Raw genomic sequence first — 26,029 nt, 5'->3', positions numbered from 1 at the left:
GGGAACGCTCGCATGCGGGCGTGCATGCGTGCCCTGTGTACGTACTATACTCCTCCCCCACGGTATATACACACACGCGAGCCTTCTGTTTTCCGGGGCGTCTCTCTTTTGTTCGTGCCTCGGCTGGGTTTGTGTATGGCCCGACGGCGTGTCGGGACGGTAAGACGCATCCGACACGATTGCGGCGACATAACGAGGAGAGGGGGCACGCGCCGGCAGCTGGCGCTGGCAGCGTCACAATGGCCGCTGCGCTGTCTGGTTCGAAATAGCGAGCGCGCTCGCTGCGCGCATACGCCGTGCGTCGCTTCGCAGGTCGCCGTCAATGGCGCCGCAGCCTTTATGACCGTCCCGCTTCTGGTGCTCCGGGCCTCCCCATTATACTGCACTGTGCACGCGCAACGTGCGAGTTCTTCTTGGAATAAATAAATAACCGTAGACAGCGAGCGGGCCGGAGCCTGCGCAACAGCTACCGTCTCTGGCCCGCGCTGGAACAAAGCGAGTGCGCTGCGTGTTCATTTCCAGAGCGCGTGTATAGTTTGCGCGATACATCTCGTTGTGTGCGACGTCCTGTGAGAGCTTTTAGGTCGCGTGCGCTTCATATAGTAAAGCCTTATATAACTCCTTGGGAAAGAGAGTTGAAAAAGTGGCATGTCAGGAAGTTTGTGCTAGATATGATGTTACAGAATTCATGTTTCCTTTCTCCTTTTCTTTTTCTCTTTCTTTTTTGTTAGTCCGTACTTTTCGGGGACGCAGATGATATAAAGAACGAAAAAGGCAAGAGAAAACATTATTGTGTTCGTACGGTACGTCTAGACCCAACCCTTGCCTGAAATCTGTCTTGTGTAGATGTGACAATAATGTAGAAGTATAACTACCCTGCTGCGCGGACACTGTTATGCAGAATGCGCGTAACGTAACCATCTACGTATGACCCTTAGGAACAACCTATAGACCCGAATACAGTGATACAAATTATCATTATTGCGACATCGGTCCGATATCAGTTATTGTTTGGGATATACCAAACCACTACATAGTGACTACAGCTTCAGTATAGCTGTGTACTACGTGTTAAATCTACCAGCGCACCACTAAAGCGTACGGAAACGGTACAGCTGTGCGATAACGTCTCATATAAATGTATCCTCAGACCATTATATAATATACCGTAGCGTCGACCACGCAGCCGCAGCCAATCTCGTACCTGTCGTGTCCGTCTCGAAGCTGTCTTTTTTTTTTTTTTTACGAAGTAAATACGATCTGGGGGCTTTGTTAGGCTAAACTTGGCCTCACAACATATTTCACGCCAACCCAGATTCTTTTTAAGTAGAAAACGGAGAGACCGCGGTTAGCAGCACAGAGTTAATTTATTCCCGTATAATTCATGCTCGCCTCTCGTACAGGTGCGCGCCGAATCTCGCGAGTATTACCGAGAACAGTTTCGTTTTCTTTTATTTATTTTTTTCTCGCTCATGGTAACTATCTCGCGCGGTTCGAGTTAAGGCCGAAAAGCCTCTTCATACCCCGTTTGTATCCGGCACGAATTACGCGGCACGGCTTGTTCTGGCGCGGGCAATATTTTCTCGCACCCTCGTTTTGGCCACCACACCGCTCCTGTGCGCACGTCTTTCGTGCTATATACCTCCCAAAACAGCCGCGGCCGTGCAAACTGTTTAAATCTCGACGTGTACTTGTTTATGATAGTTTCGCTATTCAGCATGCGAGGTTCTGTGTGTATGCACCAGTCCCAGCGTCTCTCCCGCGGGCGTGAAAGCTGCAGCGACGAGAATGAGTAAATGGCGTTCTGAACGAATGAGGCGCTTACAAAAAGCGAGCACCTGCGTGGCTTCCTGAGAAAATGACCTTTTTTTACTTTATTTTACTTTTTTTAGCAGTCTGGAACGTGAGTAGTTGTGACTAGAGCGTTTCTTTTTATTCTATTCTTGTCTTCAATCATCCTAGACGGGTTGGTTGCTGGTTAGAGCCTAATTTTATTTCCTGCCACGCTTGTATTCGCAGAGAAAAGCCCGTGACACCTTTCGCTGATTTGTGGTGTCTGCTGCGGCCCACGCATAACTGTTTATTATTACTATACTTATTCTTATATTCGGGCGCTCTGGTAGTGCTGCTATAGCGTTTCTTACTTCACATCGTTTTCTCGTCGGTAGGATATACCCGAGCTTTTTTTCACAGCTCGTTCTTTTCTTTCAACATTAGCGAAGGGCTGTATGCACTGAGTGCGTGCACTTTGTCACTTTTTTTCTTTTCATTCACACTTCCTTTTTTGTTGTCTAAACTGCAGATAGGCATCTCCGCGGACGGTGACGCACTCAGAATGATTTCGCGTCCGCCTTTAATAATGCGAGGTAATATGGAGAGCGTTTTGCGTAAAATGGAGCGACCTGGTTTACATCGATTCACTTTCTGCGTCTGAATGAAGGCAAACAAAACGTCCTCGTTCTCGCTTCATTCAGACGAGCCCGGGTGGAACGGGAGTAGTACGGCGTCAATAGGTTGTTATCGGAAGTTTCCTTTGCACGCGCGAATACACAACGTTCGAAAAAAAAAAGAAAACCAAGAGGAATAAGAAATAAGAGACCGTCGGGGGCACTCGCTTCAGCGTTCCGCCCTATCTGCCTCTCTAAAGAAAAAGTATAAAGTGCAGGAAAATATAAGTCGTGAACGAGAAGACAGACTGCGTATGCGACGACGGCCGGTGCTTCGTGGAAAAGAGGAGGGTGTGGCCCAGATCGAAGCTATCGCCTTTCGCGATTCAATAGCGCCAGGACGCAGTAGCAGCGCGTACACTATACGTATACTCGCCGTCGCGCGGCCCAGGTCGCTCGCACCGAAGGACCGGCATCTAAGAGACGGTTGTCCTTCTTATTCGCCCTTTTCTCTGCGGCGCTGCGATTCGAGTCTCCGAGGAAAGCAGTCTGGTACGCGCGGCAAGTGTTTTCACGGCGCTCCCTCCATAAACCTCCCTCCCCTCGTCGTGGTCGCTATCGCTCAATTCCAGACTCGGCTCACGTATATATATATGAGAGCGTGTGTGTACGTAAGCGCACGAGTCAGGGCGAAGCAAAAGTCGTTATTTTGTTTATTTATTTCGCTTTCTAGGTGAACGAGAGCGGCCGCTCGGCGCGAGATACGCGCATAACGAGACCGAGAAGAGACAGATACGCCCGTTGTGAAACTGAGAACAGTAGAAAAGCTAAAGGAGCGCGAATATGAAAAGAAAAAGAAAAACAATCTCGCCAACGGACACGCGCCGTAGAAGAGGAAGCCGAGAAAGTGTAAGGTAGAGGGAGAGGAGGAGAAAAGTAGGAGCGCGGCAACCATAGCTGACTGCAAATCGAACAACGTCGCTCGAAGGTCGAAAATCGCGCGGTCGTTGCGGCGCGGCTGCTAGAGGACACGCAACCCGGTCAGAGTGAACGAACTTGCGACGGGCCTTGCGGCTTCATTCAAGGCGTCTGGCGGCTCCCCTCATTCAACAGCCCTCCTCCTCCTCGTCTTGCTTCGCCCATTTGGCGAAGGGTGGCGACGGCTGTGCAGGGCGTGCAACTCGGCCTCCTCGCGCCTGCATCTATGCCCCGGCTGCTTGCTTCTGCTGCCTGCCGTCCACCGAGGAAACCGCCGCCGGACTTCCCGAGCGCGTAGGTGTCTCGGCGGCCTCAGCAGCGAGACTGGGGCGCCCACACAGTTTCCCCTCTCTCTGACCGACGCCCGGTTCGACCCACGCGCGCGCCAGGCTCTGACCACTTTGCGTTCTCTCGGATCATTTTCCATTTCTTTCTCGCTTTTTTTTTGTGTGTGTCTCTTTATATCTGTTCTCACGTTGACGGCCGCTTTCTCTCTATATTGGCTTATCTGCGTCTCACTGTTGCTTTTGCTTTGATAGCGCGCGTGCGCGCGCCAGTATTAAAAATTCCGGTTATGCTTCGCACTGCCTCGCGCGACGGCCGTGCGAGGCTGTGCGACGCCGGATGCTGGCAGCAATTTCTTCAGGTAGCCCCCGCCGGACTGTAGCGCTGCCCGCCGCTGCTGTCTCGCGCTCTCCCCGCGCGTCACACGCGAACGCCACGACTCGCTTTCCAGCGCGCGCGCTCTCTCCGCACACTTTCGTGCTTTCGTTTCGGCTCGTTGTCGGGTCGCAGAACCGCCTCTTCGTCTCGGGCAACTTGCATTTTCGAACGCGGCGGTTCTCTTTCCGGTGGCGACAGCTTGTCTGGGAGTCTGACGGGCTGCTTCATGGTCCTCTCGGTGCTGGGTGCGAATTTCGGAACTTCAAGTCCCGCTGACGTTTCCTCCTTTCTCTTAAATAACCTTTCGCGCATTTTGCATAAGCACGAAAGGCAGGATGTAATGACACAATATTGCAATTTCCGATGAACACATGGAGTCCCGGAGGCTGCGGACCAGCACCTCTTTTCCTCAGGTCGGAGGCCTCAGAACCGAGAGATCAGACGGGTCTGAAAGGCTTTCCGTACGTGTGCAAGGCACTGAAGCGTCCTGTTCGAACGATGCAATTATGCATTGCAGGAATGCGAGCGTTGCTTGCAGAAAGATTTTCTGCGCAGCACTTCTGCGTCATAAGCGCTTTCGCAATACAATGTCTTTTGGCTTTGCTTTAAGCGCTTGAGGCCAAACTTGGCGCAGCTGTTGCATAATGTCGACACAGTTCTATTGTACATTAGTAGAACCCAAGGTTCGTGGATATTGAGAACCTCTGCAAGTTACTACGAAGAAACCCTTTCCCGAATGTCCTTTCGCCGGTATATAGTACATTCACTATCTTTTCCGCACTCGAATGTTGAGAGGCTGCGGCCTTTGTTACACTATAGCCCGGTTGCCAGTCTTTTGTCCCTACTTTTCATTTGCTTTCTTGACTCATTAGTTACCTACATACGTTACGTCCTAAGCAAGAACGAACTGAGCTGCGCGAGATGCCACACCCTCGTTAAGCGCACAAACATCTCCAGCTTTTTGCCGGAGTTCCAGTGATATACAAATATAGCCAGCTCCTTTCGTGACAGTAAGAGAGAAGTTTTAGTGTTTTTCATAACGTCTTTTTTATCCTGGTAACTCTATATATAGTACATTTTCTACGAGGGGTCGATGTCCTCGCGACATGGTGGAGTAGCAGGCTTTCTTTTTCAAAGATCATCTTTCAGACATATGTACTTCGAACGTCGCGGAAGCCCTGTTACACCTACCTCTTCCACCTGATACAGAGACCCCGTATCGACTGTTTCTTTTTTTAAAAAAACGGTCTGATCTCTCATGCCCGCGGCTTCCGAGCTGCACGCTTGAACGACAGCGATATTTCCAGCCTCTATCCTTTGCCTCCACTTTCGAGGAAGCTGGAGAAAGCTGGCTATCTCAATTTTCTTTTCTTTTTTTTTCTGGTGCCGCGTCGCAGAACCAGAAGCTCGTCGAGGTGACGACGAGATAACAGGGAACAGAGAAATTAAGACTTATACTAAGAAAATAAGAAAGCTTAAACTGTAAAAAGAAAGGAAAGTGGAGAGAATGGGGCTGCCGGTGTTCCGACAGCTTTCTCAAAAAGAAAAAGAAGAAGAAGAAAAAAAAAGGAAAGGTGGGAAAGAAGGAGATGTTTGGCGGGGCTACGACGTGTTCTGGTGGCGCGGTGAAGATTGCCTTTATCGCCTAATTACGGCGCGACCGGCCATTTCCGCTTCGCCCACACACGTTCGCTTGACGTTTGCGAGCGCGTGAGTACGCACACACGCACAGCACCTCTCGACTGTCTGGCTGCCTGTCTGCTTGTGTGCGTGCAGCAGCAGGGTTGTTTCGAGCTGATTTCGGAGCCTCAGTACCGAGCTGTGTCCTTTGTCTTCTCAGCCGTTCCCGGTGCGTGTCTCCTCTTCCCCGTAAACACACACACGTGTGTGTGTGTGTGTGTGTGTGTGTGTGTGTGTGTGTGTGTGTGTGTGTGTGTGTGTGTGTGTGTGTGTGTGTACTCTTCACTGCACGCTCCTGTTCAGCGGCCGAGCGGTTCAACACCGTTTCGCGTGATTAGGGCACCCCTGGTGTGCAATTAGTTAGATGGAGGCGCCGGCAATTAGTTAGATCAAGGCGCAATAACTCTCGTTTAGTCTCTCCACCCTCGTCTCCGACTAGGTTGCGAACGAGCTACGACAGAAACCAAGATACACAGACAAAGTACCACCCACTGTGCCATTTTCCTCTCCTTCCATTAGAAACTGAAATTTCTTGGAGAGGGAGAGCAAGGGAAGGAAAGGCAGGGAGGTCGACTAGACGAGGATCCGCGTCGCCGCTGGAGCAATCGTCTCGACTCGAAGAAATCTTCAACGTTTCTTCTGCGCGCTGCTATCAGTCGTTAAAATTGAAGTAGGGAAATAAGAAGCAAACTGAACAGGGGCAGACACGGTAGCTGCATCCGAAAGTTAAAGAGGAATGGGATAGTAGGGGTATTGCATAAAGTTCCAACGAAATTGCACCGCTGCTCACGAATCTGCGGTAGCCGCGCAATTAATCGAAATAGAGGTACGTCGACGCGAACGAGCAACTTCTACCTGAGAGAACTTGACTGGGAGACTCGTTTCAGGAAGGTTTTCTCGCGCAAATTTCTTACGCGCCTTCATCGGCTGCATGCAAGTTTTCTTTCAGGTTATTCTCTGTCCAGAGCACAGCTAATCTTTTTTTCTGGAATGGAGCGCGCTTTACATGTACCTGTGCTATGGATGAAGTGACATGCCAATGTGAAAAAAAAGCCTTTTGCGGCAGAATAGAGTGCGAGTAGGCCTTTGGATCTGTTATGCGATCTCATGCACGTGCCCCTGTTTCTGCATCTTGCCGCTTCTCTCTTGAAAGCGCTTGCATGCGACCCGAAAAATAAGCGAAACTGAAGAAACATAAATAGACGGAGAAGTACTGTAGCGGCCGTTGTATAACTAGGCACTCGGAGGGTGAGCTGCGCGATGCAGATCTGACACGCGCTGCAACCCAGATCTGGCCAAACGGCACCTCGTTTGTCTCCCGGATTGCGTTAATGCGGGCCTCGGGTCGATGGGTGCCGGTCACGAGGCATCGGCCGCTGTGGGGCCATCCATTTCTCCCAGATGGCCTCTCTTCGCAAGGCCACCGAACCCTGGCGAGAGGGGAAAGGTCGCGGGGAACCCGCTGCGGGCGAACCCGTTCGTGAATCACTGCACCTGCGCCGGCGGCGGCGCCGATTCGGGTGCACTGCCACAGTGCAGGAGGCTGGTTGCGCCCTCTCTCCTTCTCCTTTTCAACCTCCTTCCACTCGTGCTACGGTTTGTTTCGATGTTGAGCGAAAACTGTGCGCGGATCGTTGCACGCAAGCGCGGGCGCGGCATCTGCGAATAAACGCAGGATTCTGCATGGATTGTGCGCAGCTGCGTGTTCGCGGAAGCGCCGAAGAGCTGCACGAGCCGGAGAATGTCTATGCTGTGTAGTTCAATGTGATAAGCAAATGGGACTACCGCTTGAAATCGCCTCATTTAGACGGGAGAGCAGACCGCAGAAGTGAAAGCGCATAAGTCGAATGCGAGATATGGCGCAAATACAGGCACGGCATGTATAGAATAACAAAGACGAATAAAGGTCGCCACATCTCTTCGACGTAACCGTGTCGGTTGGTGTGTTTTGTGGCTACTTTAAGGATTAGCCGCGATTCCATTTGCGAAGGTGTTCACAGGCCAGCTAAACAGCATACGCCCTTTTCCCCGCCCCTTCCCTATATTTAGCCTCACACTTATCATGTGTCACCGCCATTGAGGTGTCCATCATGGTGTGTGAGTTGCCGTGGTTCTCCTCCTTTTGTAGCCACTTTTTTTTCTTTTTGCTATTGTATGTCCGTTCTTTCTAGGCGTACAGACTGCGGCCTTCGTTGGCTTCAATGTTAAACCTTAAATCTCGCTGTATGCGAACGACGGCGAGTGCATTGCCAGTGCATAGAAGCCGGTGTTACGAGAGCAGTGAGCTTTACGATTTTGCTGTACATTGTAGCTTGCTCTTTGAGGCAAGCTTCTGTATGCTGCTAAGCGTTGAAAGTTTCGTTTTCACCTTCTCGCGTAACAATGCTATAGTTAGTTAGTTAGTTAGTTAGTTAGTTAGTTAGTTAGTTAGTTAGTTAGTTAGTTAGTTAGTTAGTTAGTTAGTTAGTTAGTTAGTTAGTTAGTTAGTTAGTTAGTTAGTTAGTTAGTTAGTTAGTTAGTTAGTCGTCACTGCAGTCGTATCCTTATCCGACACCCGCGTGCATGCAAACCGCGTAGTCACAAGCGCAGTCATGATGCAGGCGCGGTGCTGAGGAGCGACAAACATCTCGGCTGCTCTCGCGCGTTCGGGCATAGTCGTTCGCAGTGATGGATGGAAGGGAGCCTCGCCGCAGACTCCCGAGCTTCCCTGCCGCACTCCCTTTTAGCGCACCCATGAGGCACTCTCTTTTGACGCTTGCCATTGATATCATCCATGGGAATTCAGTCTTGGATCCAAAGCTTTTAAGTCCACTTGGATGTTTTTGCCGCGTCAGTTTCTTAGTGCCGTCCGGCCTTGCAAGGTTACTGCAAGCTATGCGCCCCACATGTTTCTGTCGTGGGCCTAGGTAAACATAATTGCACGTATCGGATGCATAGCGGCAGTGGTTAAAGCCACCCCCCCCCCCCTTCGTAGCTTGTCGATTTCGGTGGGCCTTTCTCCCGTGAGAAGCGATCGCCAAGCGGAAACCTGCGCTGCGCCGTCGACACCGATTTATGTGCATGCGACTCTTCGCACACGTGTCTCCGCTACTTAGCTGCCTTTTCATTCACACTGCCTATGCTACTCTCCCCACCAGTCGTCCCGCAGATTGCAAAGAAAAGAAGGGAAACAGTTTTTGACGGGGCCTTGGCGCGTTATGTCAGGTTTAACGCTGATCTGCCTTTTGCACCTGCAAGTGATGCGAGCGTCCGCCAAGACGTCAGAGCATTTAGAGATTGACGACCATACGTTGAAGTTTTTTCTTTCTTTCTCTCTCTCACTAGTTATTGCTTTTTCATAATTTCTTATTTAACAACAGCGTTCCAAAATAAGCGACAGCCCTGCAGCCGTTGCTGGTTCGTTATATTGCAGACGTGTGTAGCTCACGTCTGGCGTTACTATATATATTTTTATACGCCCTGCTGTGCAGAAATGCTGCCCTTATGTACGTGTTTTCAGACTCCTTCGTTCACTTTCATTCGTTTATGGAGCTGTCTATGTCTCTTAGCGCCCTTTCTACTTTCTTCTGTGGGTATAACTTCGCAAATGTGACAACTATTTGACTGTCACCTGTGCGTTTCACTTTTTTGCGCTTTTGTTTTGCTTGCCCTGCGAAAAGGAGTAGTCGGCGCCCATAAAGGCGGCAACTCCTTTCAAATGTTAACAAAAAAAAGAATCTCATTCTGCTGTTACTGGTGGCATTTTTTTTGTGCGTGTGTGTGTTTCCCCAGTTCCATAAACATTTAATCAATCGTATACCCGGCTCAGTATGCCGGCTGAGCCTTGGCTTTCCGGTCGAGAGCAGTCGAACATTTTATACGCTAGCAACCGTTTCTTCTGCAGAGACACAGGGTACCATGACGTATAGCGTTCGAAACGCGAACATTTTCTTGCTGATGGTTCGACGTATTCGTCATATCGAGGCCGCGCCAGACCTGCGACGCACTCGAAATTTCGGCCCTCTGGGGTGCCGTCTCTAGGCTTCTCCTTCTCAGCTTCAAAACGAACGAGAAACGTCGATCGTTTCGCCTCGACTACTGAAGGAACGCTGCACCAAGGCTAGCACTCTCATAATCCGCCCCTGACGGATGGCAATTTCCGCCAGAGGGCCCTTCCGAACCGCGACTTCTGTCGAAGCCAGCCATGCCAGCATCGAAGCTTCGCTTTTGCTGTGTACTTCAGGAAAGGGCAGCGCGCTTGTGTGTTTTCTGGGCATATATCGTATACGTGTGCGGCAGGACGTCGTAAATACAGAGTTGGAAGCTCGCAGGACGCCTGCTGCGTTCTCTCGCTCACTCTCCCCGTCCGACTCGAAGGGAACTTTAGGTGCATACAGCAGTCCTGGCAGCAGCAGAGGGCGCGCACATCCCCGGATGAATCCATCTACTTCGTCCTAGATTGACAGTGCGAGCGGAGGCAGACGGGAAGGCCCCAGGGGCCCTGTCGTGTTTGCTGCGCTGCCGTGGACTGGGGCTGCTTCTTGGCAGCCAAGTAAGGATCCACCCTGAAGAGAGGCGCACACGTGTCCGGACACAGGCTGCCGTGGAACTCTTGCCCTGTCTGTTATGCGGCGTCCTGCCTGTAGGAGTGACCGGAATGTTAACGACAAAGTTTACTGGAAAGGTCGGAAGAAACTGTCTCTTCGCGTGTAGATGGAAGCGAGGGAGCCTGTAAAGAACGATCTCGAGAGTGGAAACAGATGGCAGCAAAATCGAGACGCTGGATTAATTGGTGCATGTTTACAAGTAAAGTAACAACAAAACCGCCAAGCTAGAGAAAGACAGAGATATTTATTATGGTAGAAAAGCTGAGAGGTCGTCCTGAATCAAAGTTCTGACCTGCTACTCAGCATTGTGGAAGGTAGACGGGAGGTAAAAGAGAGGAAGGGAGAGAGGTGTAAATGATGAGGGTGAAGATGGTGGTGAGTGAACTTGAACATCAAAGACTCCTCAAAACGGAGTCGCCATTCAACCTATAAAGTAGGCACAGGGTATTGAACTAATGCACGGAGTAACGACGCCAGGAAGAGAGCAACCAAACAAAGGATGCACTAGCGTAACCACGCACGCAGCAGCGCCTCCTCACGGCGTCCCTGTTATGTAATGCGCGCTGTTACTTCACTGTTACTTTAGTCATGACCTGCATAAACTTAATGGGTCATCTTACGCCGGATAAGTGTGTTGCGGTTGATAGGTTGTTTGCAAGCGTAAACAATGATACACACGATGTTGAGGAGTCATCCTAATTGTCGTGTCCGCGGAGCCTACGGAGAAAAATAAAGCGAGTCACTTGTGCCACTTGGTGTTTGTGCAGTGAAGCGTCGCTCCTTTTGTGCCATAGGAAGTAACAACAGCTAAGAAAGCGTACCTCTAATGGAAATACTATATATTTTCCGAGCCCGACACACATGTGGATGTAGTGTCAGCAACGCACGGAACATGCATGTGTTCGAAACATGTCGCGACACTCCCAACAGTAATGAGGTGCACAAGAATCCTCATCAACTTTCTTGTTTCAGTTAGGAAGTCAGTGGATTTATTGCAAATTAAGTGCAGGGAAGAAATTATGCGTGGCATTTAAGAGGCTCGCGCAACTAAATCAGAAAAAAAATAGTCGCGTAGGCGATTTTCGGTACGCGCGCTGGCGTGCTCGTTAAGCCCGTAACCGACGGCGCTCAAGTTAAGGCGAAGTGAACCCGAGGTTCCGGCTGAATTTTGCCCAGGGGCTTTCAGGAAGCGGCACCCAATCTCGCGAGCCGCCGCTTTCGGATTACAGTCTGCGCTAACTAACCCGGCGTGTTCTGAAGTACATCGGTTCGAGCTGACGTTGCGCGTGTACTCGAAAAGACTAGAGCGCTGTAAAAACCGCAGCCGTCATTTCAAATTCTAATTGCTCGGCGTCGCGCCAAGTTAATCGAACCATTCCTCCAGCGGGGCGACCTGCGAATCCCGATAACAACTCGCTTGTCCTCATTACGGCCCTCTTGTCTCTGTGCGAGAGCGCATTCCGACGCCGTGCGAATCATTTGGATGACCACGGCACGCAAGAGTCCTACACGTACCTGCCCTCCTCCCACATCCCCCTCGACCCCCTTTCTCGCTCTTACGGGGCTTCAGTGCGAAAGAAGGGACAAGTCGGGGTGGTGCCCACGACGTGGCTCGACGCGCTTCTCCCAATGGCATCCAATTACGGAGACCACCAACTTGGAACCGGCCTCCCCTTTGAGAGCCATTTAGTCTGAGACGGAGTACTGTTCCCACAGGTCCCCTCGGCTCTGCCCCGGAAGTTATCTCCGCCCGCGCGTCTTCTCCGCCGGGCACCCGCAGCAGATCCAGACGGCGATATAGGTCAGCCCAATCACATCACGGACAGCATGCATAGCTCGAAATGCTAGTGTCCGTGCATGCCAACGAAGCTATCCACGAGTCAAGGGTTGAAGTAAATCTCCCTCTGTAGACATGTTAACGTATACAGCAGCGCTGGTGACATCATGTTATGGCTCTGTGTTCAACCAAATTTGTATGCGCGCAGGCCTGACTGCTGTGTGCAGCTTATCTACTGATTTGAAGATTTCGTAAGCAACGTAGCCTTCTCGAAGCTCGTTCTTGCTGATCCAAGAGTGGTCGTGCAACACAGTCTTTTCGTTGTGGGTTTAGTTCTGCACAACGTCGCGAGGTGTCGCCCGCGGCACTGCTGCTTTCGGGTGTGCCTCGGCAATATTTGGGAAGATTGGAAAACCCGGCCCTCTCTTCAAGCGGAGTATGGAGTCACCGTGAAGTACAGACTGGCAGGAGTGACTTGTTACGTGGAAGTTTTATCAGAAACGAAGAGTTGAGACTCCAGTTCATTCCTGTGCATGGTATCATGTGCTCCTTTCGTCTCCTACGTGAAGCACCCAAATATTCAAAAGGTCGAGAACTGTCGCTCTCGCTTCCAATCACATGCAACAGGTGTCGACTTGGAGCTGCAGGAGCTCCACCACACTGACCGCAAGGAGCTCACATGCAATGAAGTATACCGCGTAACATGTGCATGCCTACCTTCTAAATAAATATAGACCCCTCCTCCCCCCCCCCCCCGCCAACGTATTTTCGTCATAGTGAAGCTTGCTGCCGGGCTAGTTGACGCAACAACCACGACGCGAAACAATCACCTAAGAAAGACGGCAGCCCTTTGGGGATGCCCTTTTGTTTCTCGTCTTCTTTTCGTGGTTGTTGCATGTCTATTTCGCAAAAGTTATCACGTGCCACGGCCTTACCTGTATATAAGTGGCACCGTGGACTTCACTTGGTGATAAGAAGCGTTCATTTTCATGAAGAAAGAAAGCACCAGCTTAACCCTGTGGATCCGTAGCAATATAGTCGCAGTCTGGTGAGCAGGTGGTGAAAGACGGAAAGAGAGCGGTTTGGATCAGAGAGGAAACGGGTATAGCCGATATTCTAATTGACATTAAGAGGAAAAGAAAATGGAGCTGGGCAGGTCATGTAATGCGCAGGTTAGCTAACAGTTGGACCGTTAGGGTTGCAGAATGGATACCAATAGAAGGGAAGCGCAGTTGAGGACGGCAGAAGACTAGGGGTGGGACCATGAAATTAATAAATTCGCGGGCGCTAGTTGGAATCGGTTGGCGCAGGACATGGGTAATTGGAGATTGCAGGGAGAGGCGTTCGCCCTGCAATGGACATAAAATAGGATAATGATGATGATGATGATGATGATCATCATCATGATTTGCATTTACCGGCCTCATACATCGTCGTAAAATCAAACAGATTAACTTTTGCGAGGTGACCTTCGATATAACAAGGTCATTTCTCCTTTCGTCCCAGCAACCTAGTTTCTTTCTCTCTTTTTTTTGCAGGAGCAATTGTGTGAATACCAATGTGTAATTCAATTAATGTAAGCGTCCATGTTTTTCTACGCTTACTTCTTGTTTGTTCAGCGTTATTTTGTTTGTATTGTACTTTTTTGATTATCATGTGCCCGGTCCTGTAATAATCCCTATCGGGATCGACCAGTATAGTGAAATAATAAATAATAAAGCCGCGCAACCGACTTTGCGTGCGGAATATTAAAAAAAAAAATTCTGTTTACGGGATTGAGGTCTATTCGTGCACAGAACGTATATTTGAGACTTTGAGCGTAACATAAAGAGCAAATGACTCAAAACATTTTGTAACTCATCCCTGCGTCCTTAGATACAGCCGTGCGTGCGGCATTGGGCCTTTTATATATGCTTGGGAAACAGAGACCTGAAACACAAAAGACTCAGCAATCGCCCGCACGGCGATTGTACCCTCGAGTAATGGTAATGCGTTGATTTCTCTATTCGCGTTTACGTCTTAAATTATTTTGATAGTAGTAAAAGTGCGAACACAAATAGACTGATCGCCGGCCGTGGTTGTTCGTTGGATGTGGCGTTCTGCTGCTGAGCCTGATGTTGCGAGTTGGATTCTCGACCGCTGTGACCGCGTTTAGACGGAGACGAAAAGAAAGAAAGAAAGAAAGAAAGAAAGAAAGAAAGAAAGAAAGAAAGAAAGAAAGAAAGAAAGAAAGAAAGAAAGAAAGAAAGAAAGAAAGAAAGAAAGAAAGAAAGAAAGAAAGAAAGAAAGAAAGAAAGAAAGAAAGAAAGAAAGAAAGAAAGTGTCCGAGTGTTAGAGTTATAAACCGCAGGTGGTCAAAATTAATCCGGAGCTGTCCACTACGGCTTTACTTATAACCCACTGGGCAGTTTTGACACGTTGAAACCCTCCATTTAATTTTAGATAGATCGATAGCTTTACTGTCCCACCGATAAAGGTAGCCCTGTCCGAACAAAGGGAGCATTCTGTCGGCACTGCCATTTGTCACGCGCCAAGTGCTGCGACAACCCTTTTTCTGGATGAATGTCCGGTGCATGTAGTGTTCTCGTCGAACACTTAACAGAGATCTTTCATCATGTGTGGCAACTTCATACAGTAGTGAAAAGAAAAACGGCAACTGTTTACTTTTCTAGAAATGGGAGGACCCATAGGCGCAGGACCCGAACAATCGGCGGCGTTTATTTCGGGAGTGCGATTCTGGCAACTTGTTTAACGTCTTTCCGGGCCGTTAAACTTTCGGGCCGTTAGTCAAACTACTTTTTAAACGAATGACCGACGCGATGACAAAGGTGCGTGCTTTTCTGGGACGCGCAACTCCGCAAACAAATGGACCTAGAAAGCTTGGCGGCTAAGATCGCTTGAACGGAGGGTATAACGCAGAATAGATGCGAAGGGCGCATGCAACGCAGCAGCAGCTGTACACGTATACTTTTGAGCAGAGAGTAATGCTAACGCATGGTGTCCGTCGTACAGCGCCCGAGACCTTGCCATGTGCGCGCGCTCTCGCGTCGTCGTGTTATTGATTTCTCGGCATTTTGTGTCCCGCCCCCCGCAGGGCTGTTCAGTGAGAGGGATGCCGTTTCAGCTGCTGTAGGCCCGCCCCGATTCAAAAAGCGGCGCTCACCGTGTTTTCCCGCGTTTGGTGCCTCAACACTCTATTCCTTTTTCTTTCTTTCTTTCTTTTTCATCTTTCATTTACTTCGTTTTAACATTCTTTTATACCTCAGAAGAGCGCGAAGTTCGTGCAGGAGCAAAGGCGGCTGCAAATACGTCCGCGCCATCACCGCGTTGCAGCCTGCCCGAGATGAACGTAGGCGCATACACAGATATACAAGCAAATGTACAACACAAAAAAATGTAATGCTCGGCAACAAAAAAAAAGCGCGTTGTCTCACTTTTCACTCCTACTTCTTTATCATATTTTGCGCGCATCAATAGGTACATATATAAAAAGTGACCATAACGCGATCAAAACGTACAAATACGAAAACGCGACGTGTAGCATCCCTAAACCCACTCAAAGTGCGTAGAGAGAAGAAGTAAACTACAAATTCAATGTATCTCTTTACACCCTCCCGTTTCCTTCCTTCTTTATGTATTTCACAAAAAGCCAGAAAGGCAAAGAAAGGCGCGATCCTGAAACGTGCTGTAGTATGCGGTCACGCACGCCACCGTCTTCCACTTCAAAAAAAAAAAAAGAAAGAAAGAAGTACTGTGGAAATGGGGGGGGGGGGTGCTGATATTGTGTACTGAGAGGGAATGCTGCCGTGTTTGTCGGCAGCATCTTCTTTATCTATCACGTTTGTCGGTTTGGTTGTGTCTGCTTGTTTCCCCTCGAGCATACACGTTGGGGCGTTTTCATCGGAAATAGACGCTTTTCGCTGCTTCGCTTCCTGCGGTGGGTTTCCTTCGTGGAAGGCTTCCGCGCGATGCACGTAAGCAAGCTTTGATCGCGCGGTCCCCGTTGTTCTTCCTCGCCGCGCGCCCTCCTCTTCCGATCACCTCCCCGCCGCTCCCTCGTCCTTCCCGCTCCTCATCTTCTCCTCGTCTTCCCTTCGGCCGTATATGAGAAGCCGCGCTGCTGCGGTTGTGCGACGCGAACACGGGCTGCGTTGCGGCGGCGAGATTGCGAAGCCTCCTTCCAGAGCGTGGTCACGGCTTCTGTGGGTGGCGCGGTCGCGGGGCACTTTGCATGCAAAAGCGACTCGCGGGCGAAATTTGATGCCGCGTCACAACGTCTTTGCTGCTGCTACAGTTTTTGCGGCTGTGGCCGCATCTCTCTCTCTTTTTCCCCTCTCTCTTTCTATCTCTCTTTCTCTACGTTCGCCGACGCCTGCGTGACCCGTTTTTAAGCTGCGCCGACAAGAGAGGTCACAGCTAGGCGGTTGCGGGATGATAGAGAAAAAAAAAATGAAATAATAGAAAGAAGCAATGAGGAGGCTCGCGCGAGGACCGTGAGATGCAGAAGCATGAGATGCGAGGCAGAGGCCAGAACGAAGTGAAAGGAGGTGCGAGTCTTGTGCGTATTAAAGCATATCGCTCACCTTTTGGTCAAATTTTGATACATGTTATACGGCTCGCGGGCAAAAACAATATAATAATGGCATGCTGCTGCCGAGATGTACATGTACAGCGAAGTTGCACTTTATTTTTGCGCTTTCTTTTTCCCCTGGCCCGCCTATCGAGGCGGTTTAGTTTTGTTGGTAGACTCGTCTGTAGTTTCTGCAATTCCCACTGCCCTGTGGTTTGAAGATCATGACTAATCATCATTCATAAAAACGTAGCGTTCTATTCAATCCCCAACCTAACCCTGGTGGAGGCGGGCAAGGGATGGGTGGCATGACCTTATCTTTTTCGCAATATATGATGACTGGCAGGAATATTCAATGACAGCACATCTAATCAGCGGAAATTTGTGGAACTGCGGATTTCAACGTTCTTGACTCTGCAGTCTTCCATTGTGCTGATAATTACTACAGATTTTCAACACGACGGAGAATCAGAGCTGCACTTCGCGAGGACAGCTAGGATTTCTGTTCGCTTTCCCGAGTACTAAGTTCGGTGGGAGACGCGTGCGCACCACTGTACCTACAAAAATAGAACCATGAATTTTTTTTTTTTTGCCCCTCCTCCATGCATTCTACATCCACACCTTCGAGCCACTTGCTCGAAGCGCGTGTTCGCGCAGCATCCAGGAAGCTTTTCACAAGCTGATGCTACACGCCAGGTACACGGGCACTTTCATGTAGGCCGCGCCATAATAGGCGCGCGCTCCGGTCAATTGAATGCGCTATTAATGAAATGGGCGGCGCTCTCTCTCGAAATCTTCATCGAACGTCCAGGGACGTTCGAGGAAGCGCATGCTTCAACAGCTGGGTCGCCGTCGCGCGCTGCCGTGTGCACACGTCTCTATTATTCGCCGCGTGGCGCTGGTACCACGGCGAAGCCATCGCGCAGCCCACATAGTTAAGACGCGTACGCCTCCCCCGGCGATTACCGAGGGCGCACCGCGCGCTTTTACTTAAACGATGATCGGTTTCGCATTACGAACGCCGCGCGTCGGCCGGCGTGCGCGCGCTTTTCGGCGCGTTTATACGTGCATGCATACATGGGTATATCGCCGCCGCTTGGTTCCCATGGGCTGCAGGCGCGCGCGCGCGCATTTTGCTCGGCTGTCCTTGTGGCCGTAATAACGGAGTAGCGCTGGGCCTCGGGTGGACAGTCGATGAGCGATGGCGGGGCACCTTGAAGTTTCCTCGTCGAGCGGCGGCAACGACTGCACGACCGCGCAGGCCTTGTTTGGATTCTCAAAGTGGAGACGAGGCGTACGCAGCCCCTTGCCGTGTGCCGCCTGCGTGAGTAGCGAGGAGCGGGGAAGGGGGTCTTGCAGTCTTTACACAAAACATGACGGGACCAGCGAGCCGTGTATGCTTTCGGGCATTGTCCACGGATGCACGCGTCTACTGTGTATCTTCCTGTTATTCGTCTTTAGCCTGTTTTTGCGCTGCATAGTCGCTTCTATGTGCATTGCCAACTATCCCGTTCTTATACATTGCTGCTGTGCAGGTTATAGCGCGTGCCACGCTTCACGCTCAGAAGGTGCGTGGTACCCGCGAGACGAAACTGTGAATTTGTGTGCAATTGGACCTGCTCGCTTCCTTGCTTTCGATTCGTCTTAGTCGCGAGAAAATGTTCATCGAAGCCGCGTTAAGTGGCATCGCGATTGAACTACTGCTGGGCATGTCGGCGAATCGTAGTATTCGTGTGTTAGGTGCCGAACCTGGACCAAAAACGTAGCGGTAGCTAAACGTAACGCGATCGATTTCAACTTCCTCGGGTCGTTTCAACCAACAATACAGTAGTGCATTTTCATCAGTCTTATTATTATTGTTATTATTATTATTATTATTATTATTATTATTAGTAGTAGTAGTAGTAGTAGTAGTAGTAGTAGTAGTAGTAGTAGTAGTAGTAGTAGTAGTAGTAGTAGAACCGACCCACTCAAGGTTCTTTTTTTCTGTTTCTTCTTCCTCTCTTTCATTGCACTTTGCACAGTTTACTGCATATAAACGTAAATATGAGGTGAACACTGAGCCACGCTCCGGATTCTTGAAGCTTATCCAACACGTTGTCTGTGCGCTAGAGAAGAGAGTTTTGCAAACATGGTACCACCGGATGTCCGTGACGTGGAACTCGGTTAAGATTTCAATCATTCAGACGCATTTATAGTTCCACTTGGTAGCAGCCAGCATATGCGTAGAAGGATCGACTCATCGATCACTTTCCCTCTTACCGACCGTTGCGCGAATTTCAGTCGACTTGTATCTCTCCTCTCCCGACGAGCAAGCCATCCGTGTAAAAACTGCGGAAGCAAGACTCGTTATTGTTCATTTGCATACCGGTTGTCCGCGGCGCCTCCCTCCCCCCTCCACACCGTTTTTTTCCGCGTCAGTCTCCAAAGAAAACGGAGTTGCTACCTGCCCTTCCCTTCCACTTCATTCCACGGCCATTACCAGTGCCGCTGTCGCCATGACACGCATTTGTCATCGCTATACACAGCCACCGCTGCAGAGCGCGCGTTTGCACGCCTTGCCTATATAGGTAGGCTCGCTGTTGTAGCCCTTTTGTTTTCTTTTCTCGCGATGTGAAGCCTCCGGCATACGCCCGCATCGCGGAAGCTGGCGATAGTTCGTGCGCGCACGATGTCTGGCGATGAATAATGTCTCGGCTGGCTAGCAGACGTCGACACCCCAAGGAAGGGAAGGTGTACGTGTGTACACCTTCCAAGGAGCGTGGGTAGTTGGCGATCGAGCGGGAGGACTCCCCCTCCTTCTTCGTCCTTGACTCGAGCGGTGCTGCTTTCACCTTGCTGCTTGACTGTCTTCTCCCTTTCTCACGGCTGCTCATAAAGCATTCATCACTACGACCAAGGCGACACGCGGCGGTGTCTCGGCATGCGCGAAGCGAAGGCTTCCTGCTAACAGAGCTAACCACAGCCGCCAAACCGTGCTCATTACGAGATGGCGCGAGCCATTACTTTTAATCACGTCCTTAATGCGCACCCTGCAGGACTCGCATACCGCGCAGTTGCGTGGGACAACCATGGCTAGCCGGACTGATGCGATCTTGTTTTGCTGACCTCGACGGGGAAAAAGAAAATTTAACAAAAGGAGGCAGGAGTAGCGACTTGCTTCTGGAGCAGCGCGGCTTGGAAAATGCCGCTTGGAGGCCTCTCGCGCTCGCTTTCATATCGGCGACCACATGTAACATGTTTCAAGCGCATTTACGGCGTGCGTCGCTCCGTGGTATAACTGCGCCGTTGCCGTGGTCCACGTGCGCACGATAAGCTGTGCCCCTTTACCGGTCTTTATTACCGCGCTACGCGCGGGACACCGTAAAGTGGACGCGTCTACGCCGGACGCCGCCTCGGCGAAAGTACGCAGTGAATGCGTGCGATGCGGTTGCCTCTAGTTCTTTTGCGTATAAGCTTGTTTGTTTTGATTCAGGCTATAATGTTATTGAATAAATTTGTTTCGTGCGTCCGGCTTGGCAGTATACTGCAGTCGAGAAATATTTTCCCTAATAAATGAAGCGCGAGTGTATATTGCTTGTTGACAGAACAGTGTTCTTCATCTTCGCTATATTACCTTCTACTTTTATATTATTATTTATTTTACGATCCGCGTGTCGAGTTCTTGTGCTACCGTCACTGGACCCAGTCAGATCATGTTTCACCAGCATATTGCTAGTGTAAATAGTGCAACGCAAGATGTTCAAGCCCCTGTGCTATAGCTGTTTCACTGGTACGTATCACGCAGATGAAGGAAGAAACGTTCGGCCGGGCTCCTGCCGCAAATACACAAAGATTGCGGGCAACGCTATCCGATGGGACGGACGATAATGGTCCGGAAAGCGAAGCGGCGAAACTGAAACAAAACGATTCCTCCCTCATTTGGACAATTGCCGTTCATTTTCCTTTCCTCCTCGCGTTCGAAATCGAATTTCAGCGCAGCAGTTTTCCCCTGGTGTGTGTACAGCAACGTGCACAAGTGCGCGCGGTGCTCGTCACGGCCCCTTAGCCACCCCCTCACCCCCCCTCCCCCCCGCTCCGCCCTAGACGCGCCTGCAAGCCATGCCCTGCGTAATTGGATTTCGTCCCCTTAGCACAAATTGTGCCATGTATCACGTGTCACGCGAGGTTTGCAGCCACCCGCCCGCCCCCGCAGTGTCTCGATCTCCGTCTCCCCGTATACTAACGTGCAGCAGTGCGCGAATGCGGTTGAGCTTGAACCAGATACCTGCGAGCGAGAACACACAGTGCCGTATTTTTAGTGCAGCTGTGAACGGGCTGGTCTCTCGTGCATGTGTGCTTAGCAGCTCCAGCGCACGTTCGTATTGGTTGTCCGATCCCACGGGAAAACATAGCGAAGAAAAAGCCAGGCACTGTGGCGGAGTGATACAGTGTTTGACGAGGGTGTTCTCTGGCAGCTGATAAGGACGCGTTCATTCCTCTAGTCTCCTCGCAGTCCGCTGCACATAACTGCCTAGGTGGAGCGCCTAGTCGGCACGCGCGTGCCCGTCGAAGACCAGCAGCCAGCGCACATGGCCTTTTCGCTGCGTGGTGCTCGTATGCGGTGCTCGCGTGCCACTTTCACGTGGGCAACGGATGGGGCCTCGGACTAATGAGGCATTGAAAGGGAAGTCTCCCGCTGCCACCACCTTATATATACACTGCACACTGCGCTCGGCGCCCGTGTTTACGTTGTACGCGCACGCCGCTTTACTCGCCGCTCTGTCTTCTCGACGGGTGACTAAAGCGACGAGACGAGCGAGACTGCGTTGGCGTTTTGCGCCCGGAACTGGCTGTTTGTTCGAAAGCGAGAGCCGAGTCTTGCCCTTTAACTTTCCCTGAAATAATTGTCTAGCTTGCATGGTTTCGCAATAACGTAACGTGCTACGAAGACAAGTATGCACGGAAAATAATTGGAACTGCATGCGCTGAAAAAAAAAGAAAATGAAGAAGCATGGAAATAGGAACTGAGAGAGGGGCCGGGAGGGGGGGGGAGGGGGTGCGCAGTAACTTTGTATTCCTACGTTTGAAAATGCGTTCGCGTTAGAAACGTGCTTTCTTCTAGGGGGACAAGCTTAGTTTTTATTGCTATTTGTTTAGCGATCGCCCGCCTTTTTTGCAGTGACAGCGATAGCCCGCGATGCCGAAGGTGCTAGGGAGTCTTATAAATTACCGGTCCCAAAGTTAGCGGAGGTTATCAGCCTTTTGCACAAAAGTAAAGTAGGCAGGCGGATTTTAGGTTCAGCACGTCCTCAGCTCGGCTGGTGCTATATGTCGCGTCCCCTAAGCCGCTTGCGTTTGGTATTTCTAAGACTCTGTCGAGTTTGCGGCTCAGAGATCCACCGCGGGCCATGAGGGTCTTCCTGTAGAGGAGAGTTCCGGGTTAACCACCTGGCGTTTTTTTTTTTTTTTAAGTATACCTAAATCTAAGTTTACAAGCGTATTTATCGCTCTCTCTCTCTCTCTCTCTTGTTTATTATGCTTTTCATTTCGCTCCTGTCTGATTTCGACCGCCGCGGGCGAGGTTTGATCCCGCAACCTCGCCGTATACGCGGGGGAACAATCTAGCGGAGCGGTGCGTAGCCACTGTGTATCGCCAGGACGGGTGTGTATATGGGAGAAAGGCAAGCATGGGACGATGTTGCTGATTTGTCAATTCCTTGATTCCCTGTGCGGACCATGTATGTTGTCCGTTACAAAGGGAGCAGAGTGAAATTGCCGATGATAGGAATGCTTTTGCGCGTGACATCACTCTGATCTCTTGTGCGGCCACCTTTAAACAGACTTCGCTTCCTGGCTGAGCCGCCAGTGGAGCTTCAACGAGTGCAGAGAGGTAGAGTCGCGTGTCATGTTCGCATTCGACGCCCGACGGCTGCGGTCTCGCAATTGCCTCACCTTGCATAGCGCCCCTCCTCGGCGGTGCGAGAGCGTCTACGTGACGGCCATGCAGAGAATCCAAAACACACCGTAGACGCTACAGGGTGTATACGCGCCAGTAACACGACCGTCGCGTGGTCTGCGCCCTTATCGTGTCCGTTCATCTCGCCGTAGCGCGCGCTTTTAATCGACTTGAACTCGGGCGAGAGCTGCGTTGCTGTGCGCGGGCACGTATCGCAGGCCTCCGCTCCGCGGGCAATGGCGGTGTACGCGCGGTGGCGTGCGGCGAAGTGGGAACGTTCGGGGGCTGTCCGCGCGTCCGTGCCTCCGGAGTCCTTCGACCCGATGCCGTGTCGTTGCCGTCGCTCGAGGCGCCACGCGTGGGTGCGGGTATGCGGAGGTCGTCGTGTGTTTCCGCGAGTGCTGACTGGGTGGGGGGCATGTCGCTCGCTGAACGTAGCAGATTCAGGGAGCGCGAGTGACGTCGACGCGAGATCGTGGTCTATCGCGAATATGTTTAAGTGACGACATTAATGGCATGATCTCTACTGCCTTCTTTACGGCTTCCACGGCGCAGCTGATCATTGGCGTATCGAGATAACGTCCACATTTTCACCTGGCTAGCCCTGCAGCAACACGACAGCCGCAATAACCAGTGCGTGCCTCTTATTATAACTCTGGTGATGGCAACGCTAAGATGGTGGATGGTTGCGTGCTCAGAATGAGAATTCGTGCGTTGACCTGAATACGAGAAAGGCGAAGTTATATGCGCAAAATCACACGCGTTATACGAACGAAGTTTAACATAAATTTTGTCGAAAGGTGCACTTCATGTGAAAGGTGCGCCGTAAAAGAGAACAGACCTTAAGAAAAATAAAAAGCCTGCGTGACCCTTGTAGTTATCTCCTGTTGCTAGGATACGTTGTACCAAAAAACCAGCACTACGTAGTTCAGAGCAGGATGCGATGAAGAGGCGAAAATACTTGGAGAAAGGTATATCGTAATTAAAGGGACAAATAACTCCGTAGGAAATTGTAGGCAGGATCATGGTCATTTAGAGCGCTATAGAGTTCTTTTTGTTTACTGACGAAGGCTCAAAGAACGAAAAGACTGTGCAGGAAAAAATTGCGCAGGTGAGCGGCGGTGAGTGTACGCAGCAAGAAGGGTCACGACGATGTTTAGATTATGAAATGTCTTCCAAGTGCGCAATACGAGCAAGCACAATCCACTTCCTTCATTTCGTAACGCTCCAGAAAGATCTCTCAGCGTATTATGTATGGGGCGTACAAAGAGCGCGGAGGTTATCGTTTTTGGTAGCGTTCTGTTTCTGTTGAAATTCTCGACGAGAGGTTCTCGTACGTCCTTGGAACTCGAGTCTGTTTGCGTAGTATACTTCTCACGGCGATCAAGAGAGCGCAATATCTGCCTTGTAGATATGTAATTGGGCCATATTAATACGCAATGCATGGTTGATCGGGGCTGATCTAAGACCGACTGCACGTGCATACTGCAGTCACGAACGATAAGGTGACCTGTCTGCGTGTTCTAGATCAGCGATCCATTCGGTTTACCTGAAGCGCTGGTATGTACAAAACCTTACTGCCGGCCAGTTGCCGTTGAGTCCTGAAGAAGCCATGGTGCAATTTATGTTTGGTGTGTACGACCTGAAGCATAACATTTTACTTAAAGCATCTCCGTCGTCCTTGTTTCGAAGTGCCGGACTAAATCTTTCCTGCTGTTATCTGTTAAGGAAGTGGTCGATAAGTGTACTCATGATCTGTCTGCTTTTGTTTTCTTTCTTTTTTTTTGCGTTAGTCCTGCCCACATCACAAAAAACTCCAAGGCAGAAGAGTGGAATTAAGCCCTCACGGAGTAATAGAACCGGAAAACAAGCTTTAACGAGTTCTTAACTTGATCTCGTAAAGCCCGCGTCGCGGTATGTGCTCTTTATTGTTTCGTGTTTGGTCCTTCTTAAGACACCGTTCGCACACGTCTACCGTGTTCGCTCATACATAGGAGGCAGTAACTTGCCAAGCGGGTATACTGTCACATGTGGAATTCGTCGGTTTCGCATTCGAGGGTACGTTTGGATGGCGCGTATAGTGACTTCAGGTCTTTTATCCTGTACATGTCCTTGCGCGACAGCTGTCGTTGCCCCTCCCCCCCTTCCACTTTACACTGTCACGGCGCAGCGCTTGACACAGCAGCCAGTGAGCTTTTGTCCGAGACGCACCGTGTATATATATATAGATATAGTATATACAGGACCGGGACGCGAACGTGCCGGGATCGTGGGTGTTCCTCGTCAGTCACGACGCGGCTTTCAATAGACGCGGCGCGCCGAGTGCACAAATCTACGTGTCTGTCACGAGCCCAGCCGTCTCGCCACTTGGCCGCTGCCGCGGTCGTCCACATAGCCATCCCATGCTCCGTATTTCTCGCATTGAAGTACGTACATTGAGGTCTGTATACAGGCAGACGTGGCGCAGGCGCGACGTGCCTCCTCCATCGACGCGATCGGATGACGTACCCGCCAACTATAAAGTGGCTGCTTCCTGCTTCGGCGCCGCGTCATTTTGGTGCACGGCGCCGAAGCCTCCGCTGCTGTCCCCTTGGTGCCGGCGTTGGCACGATGTTGCGACCGCATCGGCAGTCACTTGTTGTCGTAGCGTTGGCGGCGCGCGCGGCGGGGACCTCGGGGCAGCGACATCTCCAAGGGCTCACATCGTTGACATTGCGAACTTTTTTTTGTTTTTGCGAGGATATCTTTCTTTGAGACAGCTGTTTATTAGAGACGGACGATGCACCAAAGGAAGGGATGCCACCCGCGTATGGGCGACGGCGACGATGGTCACGTGCGCAGTGGTTTATGTGGGACGCCGTAGTAGACGTCTTCAGATTAATTTTGACCGTGCAGAGTTATTTAATGTGCACTCAAAGCACGTTCTTTCTTCTTCTTCTTCTTCTTCTTTTAATTTTGCTCTTGTTGGTATGCGGCCGGGATCGAACCCGTGACCTCGCGCTCAGCAGCACGATGCTTTCGTCACTGAGCTTAGCTACTTAGCTTAATCACTTCGTCACTGAGCTTACAGTTACTGAACGTAGACATAGTGCCGTGTGGCTCGATGTTCCTCACGTTCGTAAGTCTGCTTATGCTTCCTTTGGATGTCTTGTTTCCAAAAGCGTACACGCAATCCTTTAGAAGAGTATTCTGCCAACGAAATTCGGCTGAGTGGCAGATGTACGCAGCTATACAGCATCGAAGTAATGTTTAGGCGTGCGCTTAGGAAGTGGGGCGGGGGGAGTGGGGGGGGGTGGGGGGGGGGGTGTAGGAGTCCTATTGGATTTCTTATCCTGGATTTTGTATGGTTTATACCTGAGCTATCACGGGTACCATGTTGCAATCGCACTACTTGATTGTAATGAAGCGAGTGAAGAAACATTATTTAGACTTCTTGATCTCGCCTATAAG

At 50.6% G+C, this 26,029-nt stretch overlaps 1 protein-coding gene across 6 annotated transcripts in view; it reads left to right on the top strand.

Moving 5' to 3' along the window:
- Nucleotides 1-26,029, top strand: part of rols (rolling pebbles) — a 284,667-nt gene that overhangs the window by 155,467 nt on the left and 103,171 nt on the right. The window contains exon 1 of one of the 6 annotated variants that reach the window (XM_065432125.2): nucleotides 24,399-24,493. The exons of the other annotated variants lie outside the window; for them this stretch is intronic. The gene's annotated coding sequence lies outside the window, so the exon portion shown is untranslated. Of the gene's footprint in view, nucleotides 1-24,398; nucleotides 24,494-26,029 lie in introns of those variants that run through there. 6 annotated transcript variants of the gene reach the window in all.

This window comes from Dermacentor albipictus, chromosome 4 (genome assembly GCF_038994185.2).
Source record: "Dermacentor albipictus isolate Rhodes 1998 colony chromosome 4, USDA_Dalb.pri_finalv2, whole genome shotgun sequence".
NCBI classification, from domain to species: Eukaryota; Metazoa; Arthropoda; class Arachnida; order Ixodida; family Ixodidae; genus Dermacentor; species Dermacentor albipictus.
The sequence above is the reverse complement of the archived record's forward strand: the minus strand, read 5'-3'. Positions and strand labels throughout refer to the sequence as shown.